Below are 15,230 nucleotides of genomic sequence, written 5' to 3' on the forward strand. Positions count from 1 at the left end.
TTCCTGCCAGTACTTGCAATTGTGCATATGGCCAGGGTCATATCCCCATTTCTGCTCCACCAAGAGCAGAATGGAGGAGTGAAAATCCTGACGACGCAGAGAAGTAAATACCCATAAGATTTCCAATTTACAGAATGTACAGGCCAACTTTGGCATGGTCACAGTTTCAAATAAACCAGCTGTTGTTTAGATCCATCATGACATGTTTATATGGTCAACACTTTGTGGTAACAAAAATTGTAATTTCATGCAAAATATTTTCTTTTGTAATTCTATCATTTGTAGTTATGCCTGCTAAAATAAGGGTAAATGTAATCTCATGCTTTAGGACTTAAAAAGTTTGCCAGAGAGATAAATACTGCACAATTATCTAGGTTCATTTCACCTTTCAAGAAAGCATTATCTACTGACTACTGCCCAGAGCTAGGACATCAAATATGATGGATAAATGGTCTGATCTAGCACAGCAAATCTTATTTTCCTGTCTAGCTTGTAGTGATCAGATTCTGAGGGACATTGGAAATGATTGTTTTTGTGTCCCAATTTCTGCTCTCAGATATGGCTGTGGGGCTTCTGCTGGCTTTAAGCCACAATCAGTAACTAAGGTTGGTCAACTTGATTGCATTTTTACATGGACTTAGCCCAAAGTGTTATAATGAATGAAAGAATACCCAAATCAATCCTGGAAACAAACTCTCACACATACAGTCAGCCAAATTCTGATCTCAGTTACAGCTTTAGTGGACCAAATCTTGTTCTCAGTTACACTATGTAAGTCAATTGCAAATTTGGTTCATTATTTTGTCCAATATTTAACTTAATAGGTTGCAGTGGAAGAAAGTGGCGAGACATCCCAGACACACATAGGTAAAACCTCTTCCATTTAAACACATTGACATAAGTTCCTTTAAATTGTTATTAAAGAAGATCTACTGATTCTGAGAATATTAAACTCTTTCCTTAGCATTATGTTGTCATCATTGGAAACCAAAAATAATGATGGGAAGGCTAGGATAAAGTGATAAAGCAAATCATATCCAGATTTCATGACATGCCTAACACAGCACCAAGGTAGTGCATTTGGGTCCATGCTATGGGCATGATTCTGATCTCCACTTCACTCATGTAGATCAAGAATAACTCCGTTGTAATCAGTGGAATTACACTAGTGTAACATCAGCATGTGAACAGGCACTGGGCCAATGAACTTTAGAATTGTAATTGTTCTATAGTTTACTCTACACTTAAACTATAGTTTAGTAGTTTTAGCGAATATAGATTCCATCTAACAGAATTATCTTCATGCTCTATTTAATAATGACACATTGTGGGCTTCAACTAGTCATCAAGGTTCTAACTTTTGGTATCAATTACAGGAGAAAGCAATGAACACAATATTTAGAAATGTAGCTGACTAGATACTAAAAGCCTGATTCCACTACCTTGCTCATGTTGAGTAATATAAGTCTTCTTTCCAAGATATTTCAGTATTCCAAAAGCATATTAGACCTACTGGATCTAGGCTGTAAGAGTTCCATAACCAGGCATGATTTTAAATAAATGTAGGCGGGATTAGTCCTGTCCATGAGTTCTGAATATCTGTACTTTATTAACATAATATATTACATGTATTTGACTACCCATCAGAGGATTTTTCCAGCAACAGGATTATATTTATTGTAAAGATGGACAAAAACTCATGTTGGCTTCCTTTTGGCTACTTGTCTACACAATCTTCAGGGCAGGGAGAATATCTTCATATGTGTTTGTACAACAACTAACATAATGCTGACCCAATCCTAATTGGGACCTCTGGGAGCTACTATAATATACAAAGAAACAAAACAATGTTGGTAATATAAGGAGGTTCAGTGCAGGAGTTAATTATTCCAGGGTCACATGTTCAGTAATACAGACCACTAAAATGGTTCTTGGCATTTTGTTGCTTTTGTTTCTTTTGCTTTTTCTCCAGAAAGGAGTAAATTTTTATGCAAAACACACAGCACTTTGTTAATCTGCCAGCAAAAACACAGAGGATATATCGACCATGATTTCTTGAAGGATAGCAAAGATGTTACCCCTTCAATCAAACAACTTATTCCAAAATTCAAAAAAAAAAAAATTACATGGATCTGATAAGAAAATTTTACTCTTAATCCACTAATAAGGGTCTGAACAAAAATTTATGGAGACAGTAATAACAGGTTCTAACCACTGATTAGGTTAAAATGATGATGTGCATGTGGATTTAATTTAATCCTGAGAACAAAAAGAATGGAATATAAAATAAAAAGTAAAATCCACTAAACCTAGGGGGAAAAAAAAAGTGTAGCTAAATTGGTGAGAAGGTTTCTCATTCAAAATCACACCTAATTGCTTCCAGAATCATTTCCAGAGTCAATCATTCATTTTTTTTCCAGTTTATAATTAATCTGATAAGATTGAATCTAAGTAACATCCAAAATATATATTTCAAAGGAAAGAGTGAAAAGTAAATTTAACAATTGCCAAACAGAAGTAAAAGAAAATAGGGTATTATACTGTATATTTATACTGATTAAGCAATGAGATATGTGTGAAATAATCAATAATCACACCCTCACCTGACATCGTTGCACAAAAATGCTGAATTCCACAATCAGGGAAGCTAAGGCCTCAAATTTAAGCAGCTGGCCCTTAATCATCTGTTTACACTCATACCAGAACCAAATTCACAACAACCATATTTGGACCCATTTCTTGCTAACAAGATGGTGATAGTGTTTCCCAGTACAGTACATCCCCAGATAGGGATGAAATGTGCTATACTAGTAAACTGTCTTATAAGACTATAGTAGTCATAAAATGATGTAGACGGGCCAAATGCCTATAAGGAGAGGATATTTACTGTGAGATATTGAGAGGCAGCAAGGTCTTGTGTATTGAGAATGAGGTGGATCCAGAAATTCCTAAATCCTAATCCTGGCTAAAACCCTGACTTGTGTGGCCTTGGAAAAGTCCCATAGCCTCTCTGTGTCTGATTCCCCCATCTATAAATGAATACTTATTTAAATAATCGAGGAGATATGAGGATTAATGAGTGTTGGCATAACACTTTGGTTTGTGCTTTTGAGGGGGTGAGGGGGTGTCTTTTACATTTTCAGAGTGTGAGAATAGTTGTTAACACCCCTGTAGTCCTACTACAAAAAAGGGGAGTTAGTGGGTAACAGATTGTTGTGATAAACCATAAATCCAGTGTCTTTATTAAGACCATGTTTTTGTCCTATGACTACAGGGGTGTTAATGGGCCACTTCACCTAGAATGGTCCCTTGGAATATGTGATGACTACGTATGCTAAGTATCTGTTCAATCTTGTATTTAGCTGTGGCCCTCTGAGTACCTTTCCCAGACCTGAAGAAGAGCTGTGTATCACACAAGCTTGTCTCTCTCACCAACAGAAGTTAGTGCAACAAAAGATATTACCTCACCCACCTTGACTCTCTAATATCCTGGGACTGACATGGCTACAACACTGTGTACATTTGTAATTACATGGTAGGTTGAAAAGGGATAAACACAAGAGATTTATGCAGAGACCGGCACAAATAATTTACAACACCCCTTGAATTTCCTCACCACTTCCCAAAGCTCTGATGTCTCTACAGAAGAAGTGGAGGAATGTCTCAAAGGAAGTACTGCTCACTCTCTAAAAGATTTTTCTGAGCAGGCCCCTTGATTTCTCTCTTCCTTTTCAGAGGATACCTCTTCCTCACTGCCACACAGAATTTTGCAGGGAAACAGACCAGCGAGTTCTGAACTGTTTGGTAGGGGCCTCTCAACTGAACATCTTGCCACAGGATGTGAAACTGGCTGCCAAAATATTATCAGCAAGAAAGGAGCATACTAAAGGTGTTCCAGGTTGTATTCATTCAGATTCAATAATCTCTCTCTCTCATACATAAAGACATGAACATTTAAACAAAAGAAAAACCTCAATGCCCTGCTTATTTCCTCTTTTAAAACTTTCTTGGCTGAAGGGATCCATTTATACCTGTCTTTTGCTTTTACGTCCACATCAATGGCAATGAAAGATTACAAGAAAATAAACCTCATTCAGACATAGCTCATGTAAAGTTAATTCTGTACCCCTGAAGTCAATGAGATTTTTGCCACTGACTTCAGTGGGCACAGGACCAGATACGTAATCTTTATTTGGCTTACTGACATTTATTCAGTTTAGAATGAATCTGCCCCTCACATTAGTCTGCCCCAGGGATTCCCTGAGGAAGCTGAGTGGAGCTCCACAAAGTCATTCACCACATACTGATTGGCACATAGGGAACAGTATGAAATGGCTAATCTGGCATGTAATGACCGGTGAAGAAAGGGGCTTTCCCCACAATAATTATTTTCCCATATAACTTCCATGGTCCAGCAGCTACAAAGTCTAATTTCTGTAGAACTGAGTCCCAAAAGCCTAGAAAATTTAATTTAATCTTTATTTCCTTATCTATTCTCACTCTATTGTTTCCCTATTCATGCATAACCTGTGTTCATGCCAATCGAAATTACTGGAACCTACCCACAGGAGAATGTTTTAAAAGCCTCTCAGACATCCTATATTTTCTCTTTAACTTCTAGGTTAAAAGCCAAACCAAGTTTTGGAAGTGTTAAAAATTCACTTCTAAACTGATACTTCCTATGCAACACAAAACTTCAGAACCTGACTAATAAACCACTTATAATAGGAAGTTATATTTGAGAGAGTATGACATAATGTTAAGTAAACAACCTTACTGTAATGATCAAAAGATACAATACTACTTTAAAGTGTGAGACGACAAAACTAGTTTAATTCTATTTGTAAAATAAAAATGTAACTGTTTCTGTAAAGGCTGTATTAACTAGAACTATAATGAATGCCTGTCAGAAGTTAATATAAAACAGACCCTGCATGCAATTTTTCACTAAGGGAAACACAATGTTTGGAATCACTACAAATGGGAAAATTGCCACCCACTGGGAGTGAGAGAATGAACGCTACGGAATAATTTGTGATTCACTAGCCTATTAAAAAATGGCCTTTGGGGATGTCCTTTGCAAAATTAACTCTCTTGTGCAATGTTTTGTCAGTAATACATGAAAAAAGATAGGCAACTCACTAGTTTAATTTTCTCTTTTCTTCCTCTAATCAGAAAACTTTTATTTTACTGTCAGAATTTAACAGTTCATTTTACTATCACTATCCCAATAAAATTTCTATTTCGATCTATTATAACTAAAACTCAAAGAAATCTTAAAGCTTATTGAGCTTTAATTAGTTGTATGCCTGCCCATCAGTTTGATCATCTTACCTCCTTTTTGTATCTCTCCACTCACTCCCCCTTTCCCTCTGCATGAAGCACAAGCTTCTTGTTTTCTTCCGTCAGTCCATTCACCATTTAATTATCCTTTTTCTATCTATCCATCTATCTTTTATTGCAAGACTGACCTTCTGCCTTCACTCTTCCAGAAATGTCGCCTTGATTGTCCACTTGTCTGCTTTTCCTACGAGTACCCTCATGTTTTCTTCCAGGTCATCTTTTTTACATGGAAAGAACTCCCCATAAAAATGTATAAAGCCACTTCCTTATCGTCTCTTAGATCTTGATTCAGCAAAGGACTTAAGCCCATGTGTAACTTCAACCGTGTAAGCAGTCCATTGACTTCAACGACTTATTTATGTGTTTTAAATTATGCATGTGCTTAAGGCTCTTTCTGAATTGGGGATTTATATCTATCCTTACCACCTCTCTCTTCCATGGTGCCTAGAAATTACTGTCATCAGACACTAATGAGGTTGGCAGCCACCTATGACTAAAGAGATTGAGACTACTAGTTTGTGCAAATGTTGCAGTCCTTCCCATCTGTTTCCATCTTGTTATAATCCTACATTGTTAGGTCTCTGGAGAAGAAATTGTCTGTTTCACTTGTTGGCATGGTACTTAGCACAATGGGTTTTTGATAGGGGTTTCCAAAAACTAATACAATATATAGAATGAATACATAATAATATTTGAAGCATTACCGATTTTTGTTTCTAAATGAGTGATCCACCACTTAGAGAACTTGCACAGTAGTAGATAGCACACTATCTAATGGTCCATTAAAAGAGCAATCAGCAAACTAAGTGCCTAATCATTAAAATAAATGGGAGTTTTGCCACTGACTACCCTGGAACTGGCAGTGTACACTACACTGGCTCTGAGCGCAAAATGGATTAGGCACAGAATCTCTAATCAGTAGGCTAGAACATTTTACAATATGACTCTGATTGGCCCGGGCGGACCCCATGCAAACCTAGGGAGCCCCATTTGCTTCACTGGGACTCGATGTGAGCATGGGTCCAACCTGCATAAAACTAACAGCAGGACCAAGGGCCTACATCCTTAACTGAGAAAGTTACCAGTTGTCTTATGTCTTGTTGCCATATTTTCCTGAGGATTCATTCAAAAAATATTTTGATTAGTATATTGGTACTTTCTGCCCACCAGCTAGCAGAAAAATGTTACAATTGGAAAGATAAAATATATCAAAATATTAAGACAAATTCTTTTAATAGAAGCATTTTGTTTTTCAATAAAAGGGTAGGCATCTGAAGAGATTCTTGGTAAGCTCGTAATTATAGATGCATATTCTTTCTTAATTAAAACATTCATAAAAAATTTGTATGTACCAAATTGTGTGATTTCCTGTATCATTTATCGGTTTGGTTTCCATTATCACAATGAGCTTTAATTCTCATATATTTTTTCCTTAAAATAAATGGATCATTCTATCCCAATTATCTGCCAATTTAAATGAATCTTCTGTTCTTTGATAATATCTGGCAAATGTAATGGATTTAACTGCAAAAAAAACCCAAACCCCCCCCCCCCCCCATGGTTTTCCAGTCCTTGAAAAATCGGTTTGCAGCTCTTCATTAATCACAAATTGCCTATTTTTAGTTTTGGATCAGATCATATGGCTAGGTTTTTTTCCATGCAGCTCTTAATATGTCCCCATTAAGGGAGTTGCCTGCAATCTTATTTATTCAAATGAAGTAGGTCCAAGCTATTTTGGTTAGGGCAAGAGCTTAATTTAAAATCCATTTTTCCCCCACTTTTTATAACCAATAATATAACCACATTTATGTCTCATTATGCCAAACTCTATGCTTCTGAATAACAGGAGAGAACATAACTTTTTCCCGAGAAACTACTCCATTTCTAATTAACCTTTTCTACCCCATGGGTCTCTCCATCTTGTTACTAGTCATTTAACATCCTCAGTCTTTCCTTTGCCCAATATTGAGCCTAGGACGGCTCTCTTTCTTTGTTCTTTAGTGGCAGTAGCTAGTACCATATATTTCTCCCTCCCTGTCGGGGATGGAAATATTTAGTTTATGGGTAATGCATTAATTCCCCATAAAACTTTTACTGCTAGAAGAAGGAAAGACCCTATGGAAAAGTCTCCAAAGATAACACTGCTTCACCAGCAGGAACAAACATTTTGCAACCAAACTGAAAACACTGAAGAGATGTGTGACAGAGTGCTGGCGGCTAACAAGTCAGCCAACCCTCTAATCACTTAGGCAATCAATTAGTTCCTCTGGAGAAGGCTGGTTGGGAAATATGAAGCTAATTAGCTGATTGCTCGGGGGGAGGGGCTAGATGAACCATCAGCTAAGGGCTATAAAAGACAACACAGGAAGGAAGTGGGTGAGTGAGCTGAGACTGTATTGAAATCCCGAGGCAGGGATGCTGCTCTTCCTCTCTGGCCCTGTGGGATGGGACAAGAAACCACTGTAAATACTTCGCTGCACAAGACTGTATTGGGGTTGGTGGTGGGAATATAAATATATAAGGAGGAGATGCCATTCACTGGAGATCCTGAATGATTTTTTGGCCATCAGAGGGCATGGATGGAGCTCACCTCCTTACAGGATGCTAGACTGATGTTGAGGCAAAGTCTATTCAAGGAACTTCCATTTCTGCGCTATATTGGCACACAGCCTTAAACAGACTTCCTTTTTATATCCTGTACATCTAACCAGGGGGTAACAGTGGATAAAAAGCTGGATATGAGTCAGCAGTGTGCCCTGGTTGTCAAGAAGGCCAATAGCATATTGGGCTGCTTTAGGAGGGGCACTGCCAGCAGGTCGCGGGAAGTGATTATTCCCCTCTATTCGGCATTGGTAAGGCCGCATTTAGAGTATTGTGTCCAGTTTTGGGCCCCCCACTACAAAAAGGATGTAGACAAGTTGGAGAGAGTACAGCGGAGGGCAACAAAAATGATAAGGGGGCTGGAGCACAGGACTTATGAGGAGAAGCTAAGGAAACTGGGCTTGTTTAGTCTGCAAAAGAGAAGAATGAAGGGGGATTTGATAGCAGCCTTTAACTACCTGAAAGGGGGTTCCAGGGAGGATGGAGCTAGGCTGTTCTCGGTGGTGGCAGATGACAGAACAAGGAACAACAGTCTCAAGTTGCAGTTGGGGAGGTCTAGGTTGGACATTAGGAAAAAGTTTTTCACTAGGAGGGTGGTGAAGCACTGGAATGGGTTACCTAGGGAGGTGGTGAATTTGCATCTTTAGAGATTTTTAAGCTGAGGCTTGACAAAGCCCTGGCTGGGATGATATAGTTGAGGTTAGTCCTGCTTTGAGCAGGGGGTTGGACTAGATGACCTCCTGAGGTCCCTTCCAACTCTAATATTCTATGATTCTAAAATGTTATAAATGTCACACATTTAATAAATATTGTCTAAGTCAATCCATCAAGGAACAATTTTTCAAACTATCCATTCTTTCAATAAAAACACAAATGTTTGAGATAAACGCATTCCAAGATTGAAATACGATCATTGTGCTTTCAAGCAGAAATTTAACAGGAGACCATTATTGTCTATTTAATAATGAGACATCTTGAATGAAGAAAATGCTTAAAAGCCAGCAAAATAGGGCGCTAACTAGTAGTTTAAAATTGCACCATGTACTTCTGAAAAAGTTCTCTGCAAAAATCAAAGAGCAAAATCTGGCAGAGGCTCCATTGCCATTATAGAATATTGCCAGCAGTGCTGACCAATGTAATTTTTTGCTGCCAAAGACAGCACATGGACACATGATCTCCTTTCATAACAGACTTTTTCTGATGAGACTGTGTCTTAAAGTTCGTTTGATAATTCTATTCAACTTCATTATCAATCACATCTATTTTTAAAGGTCTTCCAACATAAATGCAGAAAACATTTATCTGGAGACTTCTATTGAAGGATGCTTACACTGTAGTCAATCCCTCAATTACAAAACTGAAGTGTTCTCTCCGTACTACACACACAGTATGAGTGGAAGCAATGCAAGCTTTGCTACAATCTCTCACCAACGCACTAAAGAGTTCTAGTGGGTTGTTCTGTCTCAGCAAGCCTGTCTGTTGAGATTGCCAACAATGGCTCTAACTGTGACAGTATCTTAATAGTTCTGTTTATATGTATCATTACATCAGGGACAGCTGGTGAAATGTTAGGCTAAGCAACACAAAATTGACTATTGTTAAAGGATTTATTTACTGCAGATGATTTCACAGCCCTGTGTTTCAATTGAATTGTTCAGTTGAATGTTGAGAATTTTGCATCCCAAGCAGTGTGCAGATACAGAAAGGCAAACACATAAATTAGAACAAAAAAGACTCTCATAGGACTCACCTAGATGCCCAGTTGGCCATCTTAACTGCAGCATCTAAGCACCTGTGAAATGTGATTCTTTGTGAATAATTCCTCTTTCCCAGAAGTCCTCGATGATGCATTTGAGAATTACAGGGAATGTGGAAAGAAGGTCAAGTGAAGTCATATTTTGGATAAGAATACAAGGGCAGATTGGATAAAACATACGACTACAGCAAAATTTTGATTATCCAAATGGAATGGGGGGGTATGAAATTAATTTGGATAAAAGAAGATCTGGAAAAGCACTAGGAGAGGTTTTTTTTGTGCATTGGAAACAGCAGAATAAATATATGTAAAAGAAATTCGATGTGGTCCTTGCTACTGAGTAGTTGATATGTTTTCAGATGGGGGAATCGGTAAAGGGAAAAAAATATGGGAAAAATATATTAAGAAGTTTTCCCACAAAAAAGCCACTTCAAAGTAAGAAGCAAAAAAGTGGGAGGCATCCTGACGCTCAGAGTTACAAAATCTTTTGAAATACTACCATTGGCAGGTGGACAATTATAAATATAATCACAAAGCATTCCTAATGCAACACGGTGGCTAGTATTTCATTCATTGCAACAACATAGGGCATGATAACTGTATAACCTAAAAGTTGGAAATCAGACATGAGAACTACATTATTCTACTATCAGATGGTCAAGTTGCTGTCATTATGTGTCAGCTATTCTTGAAACCAATACAAAAGTAATTGGGCTCTGAAAGTTAAACTATGAAAAAAGAAGAAAACAACTGGCATTGTACTCACTAAAGAGAAGACAGAGGAACATCACTTCAATTTACAAGGTTCTCTAGTGGACAAAAGGCTTATATAATAAACAAACAGGACTTGTAACAAGGTCATAGTTTCTAATGCCCCATCTCTTCTCCAGACATCCATCCATAGCTCAAGCACTAGAACACTAACAGAAGTAATTTCTGCTGCCTCCTGCTGACTGTTCGAGCGTGTCAATTAGAGGACAGGAGAGAAACTGGAGCATTTCTTGAGGGAAGAAGGAATGAGGGAATAGGAAAGAAAAAAACATCAGGGACTCCCAAGTCTGGAGAGAAAGTTTATGCTTTGATATGTTTTTTCAATTTGCTAATAAAACTGAAGTCCAGAAAGGGTTCATTATGATAGTGAGCCATATCCTCAGCTGGTGTAAATTGTTGATAAGTTTCTGCATCTCCTAGTAGTAACTTAGTCTAATATATATGAAGGGGGCAGAACATGGTTGTCCTGGACTACATAATTTGTTGATGCCTCAGTGAAATTCCATCTTGACTGAAGGGCACTATGTACTTTTTCACTCCAGAGCAAAATTTGGTTTCTTAAGTGCCATATCGTTACAGCCTTAGTCAGGCATTGGCTGTTGGTATTAAATACTCAGCTCTCTGAAACATAACAAATCTTGGACCCAGCATGCTTCTCAATGAAGCTATCCAGTCCAGTGATATACACTGCAAATCCAAAATGCAGACTTAGTTTTGTTAGCAAATGTCACAGCTTTTGTTGTGCTATACTACCACAGTATTTATAACCTTACCAGATGCTTTTAATTAAACCAGATTTTAGATCACACAGGCAAAAATGGATTTACCTTTGCTTCTGTAAAAAAATGCAATTTCTGATTTAAGAAGATATTTTTAGAAAATAGATTTAAAACTACAGTAGCTGTGCGCACCTACGAAAGATTTCCTAGATAACAAGTTTGAGAACAAACCCTCCTTTACCTAAGCAAGACACCCACTAATTTTTAGCCAGAGTTTTGCCATGCATAAGGGCTTCAGAACTGAAAAACTAACTACAAAAAGCCTAAAGCAGGCATTTACTCTGCAAAAATTGCTAATACACTATCTAAGCCAGTAATACATTTATTTTTAATACTAACAATAACATGCCCCACCCTGCCCTAAGGAAGTTTGTTCTAGATATCAGGAGCTACTAAGAAGGATCTAGCACCAACAGTGGCCAGATTGTCTGGAGAGACCCATGGGAAGCCAGTGCCGGAAAAGAGGAGCAAACAGGGACGCTAACACCGGGAAACAAAGCTGTGACACGTCAGTGCTCCAAAGGAAGTTAGAGAAAGAAACAATCTCTCTATTTCAGGTTGTAAGCTCTATGGGAGCAGGCACTATCTTCATTTTGTGTCTTGTTCAGTGTTGATTAAATTATCAGCACTGAACAAATAAATAACAGTAACAATAATATCTATGCAATTTCACTTCCTCTGGTCCAAAGAGCAGGAATATGAAGTACATGGAGCTTTTATATAAGCCTCTCCCTCTCAAAGAAATTCTGTCATCAATCTTACATCAGTCCAGAATTTCTAAAATGTATTAGCATGTAAATGATTTATGCCAGTACAACTGAGATAAGAATTTGGTCAATTGCTATTGTATGGGCTGAAAGTCGGGGTACAATTTGGATCTTGCTGTCATTTAACGTCACAATATCTTTTCTGATTCATATAAAATGTCTGTATACTGCCATTTATCTTGTGCAATTCAAATGTTCCTAATGGAAATTCCGGTAGACTCTGTTAGAAAACTTCAAAAGATTTGTGTTGGTTTTTACTGATGGGCACTTTGAAACAATATAACAAGAAACTCATTGCTTTGTTCCAAAACCTGGTTGCCAGTTGGAACCATTTACAATTTTCAACTGGAATTTCCACTTGTGGCAACAAAGACACATAATCCATCAGATTTCTGATTTTGCATAACAAAACAAACTTACGTGAAATGACATAGCAGGGGTAACTTGCCAGCAAGTGTTAGGCTTTTGTTTCCAATCCTTAGATGGATATTAATGGGTACATATGCAAAAAGGATTCCTTGTGTTCACAACAATTCAATCTTTTTTGCTTCACTTCTTCCTAATTTCTTACTCCTTCCTCATATTCATATGTCATTTTAGAGATTATAGACAGTGGGATAGCCACACTGGTGATCCTGGGAAGGACAGCGGTGGTTTTTACATCACTTTTCTCAGCCACTACCCTTAAGGCAGCTGTGACTTAAACTGTTGGATCAGGGTCCCCATGGAACCACATTCCTGGCCAGGATTTTGGCAGCACATCGTGTCCCCCAACATGCCCCATTTGCTGGTTGAAGAAGAGGTAGTGGCATAGGTCTGGCTATGCCATCCTTTTCACTTCTGACATTGCTTCAAAGCTGCCTTAAAGCAGTTAAGCCCCCTCTGTGTCTTGGGACTGAGTATCTGACTCTAAAACTATTGTACAAGTTAAGAAACGTAGACCATAACTATACAATGTAGATAGAATCAGCTGGAATACTAAATATTTAAATATCACTCCATCTAATGATGGTGACTGACTCATCTGTCCACATCTTAACTGGGCTTTCAGTTTTGGGACAGCATCATAAATTTAGACCCCAGTTCTTGTGCACTGATTCTAGCCATAGCTAGCCTTCAGTGGTGAAGTCTCCATTAGCTTAAATGGCTCCTAAACCGAGAGACAGCATATTCCCTGGCACACAGTGTTGGGGATGAAAGGATCATGGAGAGGATCGGGAGAGTACACGATTCCTCTGATCCTCTAATGGCATATGGAAATGCACACCAATGAACTGTAACTAGCATCTTGACACATCATCGTCACCACAATCCAATGTATCGAGCAGAGCATGGATGCAGGTGAAACTCTGCCCCCTAATGAGCACTACTATTTGGGTCCAATTCATACTACTTTGTATGTTTGTGGTATCACAACCACTGCTCAGAAGACAAGTACATAGTCTGATGGCGCTCTCTAATGCAGATGCATCTTTGAAATGTATTTTTGCCATAGCTAAGTAACACTGAGTTTATAAGAACGGCCATACGGGGTCAGACCAATGGTACATCCAGACCAGTATCCTGTCTTCCGACAGTGGCCAATGCCAAATTCTTCAGAGGGAATGAATAGAACAATTAATTATCAAGTGATTCATTCTGGCGGCCATTCCCAGTCTCTGGCAAACAGCAATCCCTGCCTATCCTGGTTAATAGCCATTGATGGACCTATCCTCCATGAACTTATCTAGTTCTTTTTTGAATCGTTATAGTCTTGGCCTTCATAACGCCCTCTAGCAAGGAGTTCCAAAGGTTGACTATGTGTTATGTAAATAAATACTTCCTTTTGTTCATTTTAAACCTGCTGCCTATTAATTTCATTTGGTGTTTTTAGAAGGAGTAAATAACACTTTCTTATTGACTTTCTTCACACCAGTCATGATTTTATAGACCTCTATCATATCCATTCTAAGTCGTCTCTTTTCCAAGATGAAAAGCCCCTGTCTTATTAACCTCTCCTCATATAGAAGCTTTTCCAAACCCCTAATTCTTTTTGTTGCCCTTTTCTGTACCTTTTCTCATTCCAATACCTCTTTTTTGAGATGGGGTGACCAGATCTGCACACAGTATTCAAGATGTGGGCATACCATGGATTTGTAAAGAGGCAATATGATATTTTCTGTCTTATTATCTATCCCTTTCCTAATGATTCCCTACATTCTGTTAGCTTATTGACTGCCGCTGCACATTGAGTGGATGTTTTCAGAGAACTATCCACAATGACTCCAAGATCTCTTTCTTGAGTGGTAACAGCTCATGTAGACCTCATCATTTTATATGTATAGTTGGGATTATGTTTTCCAATGTGCATTACTTTGCATTTATCAGTGTTTAATTTCATCTGCCATTTTGTTACCCAGGCACTCAGTTTTGTGAGATCCCCTCGTAATTCTTCATAGTTTTCTTTGGACTTAACTATCTTGAGTAGTTTTATATCATCTGCAAATTTTGCCACCTCACTCTTTACCCCTTTTCCCAGATCATTTATGAATATGTTGAATTTATTGGTCCCAGTACAGAGCTCTGGGGGACACCAATATTAACCTCTCTGCATTCTGAAAACTGACCATTTATTACTACCCTTTGTTTCCTATCTTTTAACCAATTACCTGATTCAGGAGAGGACCTTCCATCTTATCCCATAACAGCTTACTTTGCTTGAGAGCCTTTGGTGAGGGACCTTGTCAAGGGCTTTCTGAAAATCTAAGTACACTGTATCTATTGGATCACCCTTGTCCACATGCTTGTTAATCCCCTCAAAGAATTCTAGTAGATTGGTGTGACATGTTTTCCCTTTACAAAAAACACATTCTCTTCCCCAACAAATCATGTTCATCTACACATCTGATCATTCTGTTCTTTACTATAGTTTCAACTAATTTGCCTGGTACCAAAATTAGGGTTACCAGCCTGTAATTGCTGGGATTGCCTCTGGAGCCTTTTTTTAAAATATTGGCGTCACAAAAATTGGCGTCCTCCAGTCATCTGATACAGAAGCTGATTTAAATGATAGGTTACATACCACAGTTAGTAGTTCTGCAATTTCACATTTGTGTTCCTTGGGTGGATACCATCTGGTCCTGATGATTTATACTGTTTAATTTTTCAATTTGTTTCAGGCATGAGAGAGAGAGATTTATTTAAAGGCTTGATTGTGTCTTGCAGGGGCACATG

At 38.1% G+C, this 15,230-nt stretch overlaps 1 protein-coding gene across 3 annotated transcripts in view; it reads right to left on the reverse strand.

Moving 5' to 3' along the window:
* COL21A1 (collagen type XXI alpha 1 chain) overlaps positions 1-15,230 on the reverse strand; it is a 118,688-nt gene that overhangs the window by 41,459 nt on the left and 61,999 nt on the right. The window lies entirely within an intron of this gene.

Source organism: Emydura macquarii, unplaced genomic scaffold (genome assembly GCF_026122565.2).
Source record: "Emydura macquarii macquarii isolate MOO-44397 ecotype Brisbane River unplaced genomic scaffold, CSIRO-AGI_Emac_v2 contig_2680, whole genome shotgun sequence".
In the NCBI taxonomy this organism is placed as follows: Eukaryota; Metazoa; Chordata; order Testudines; family Chelidae; genus Emydura; species Emydura macquarii.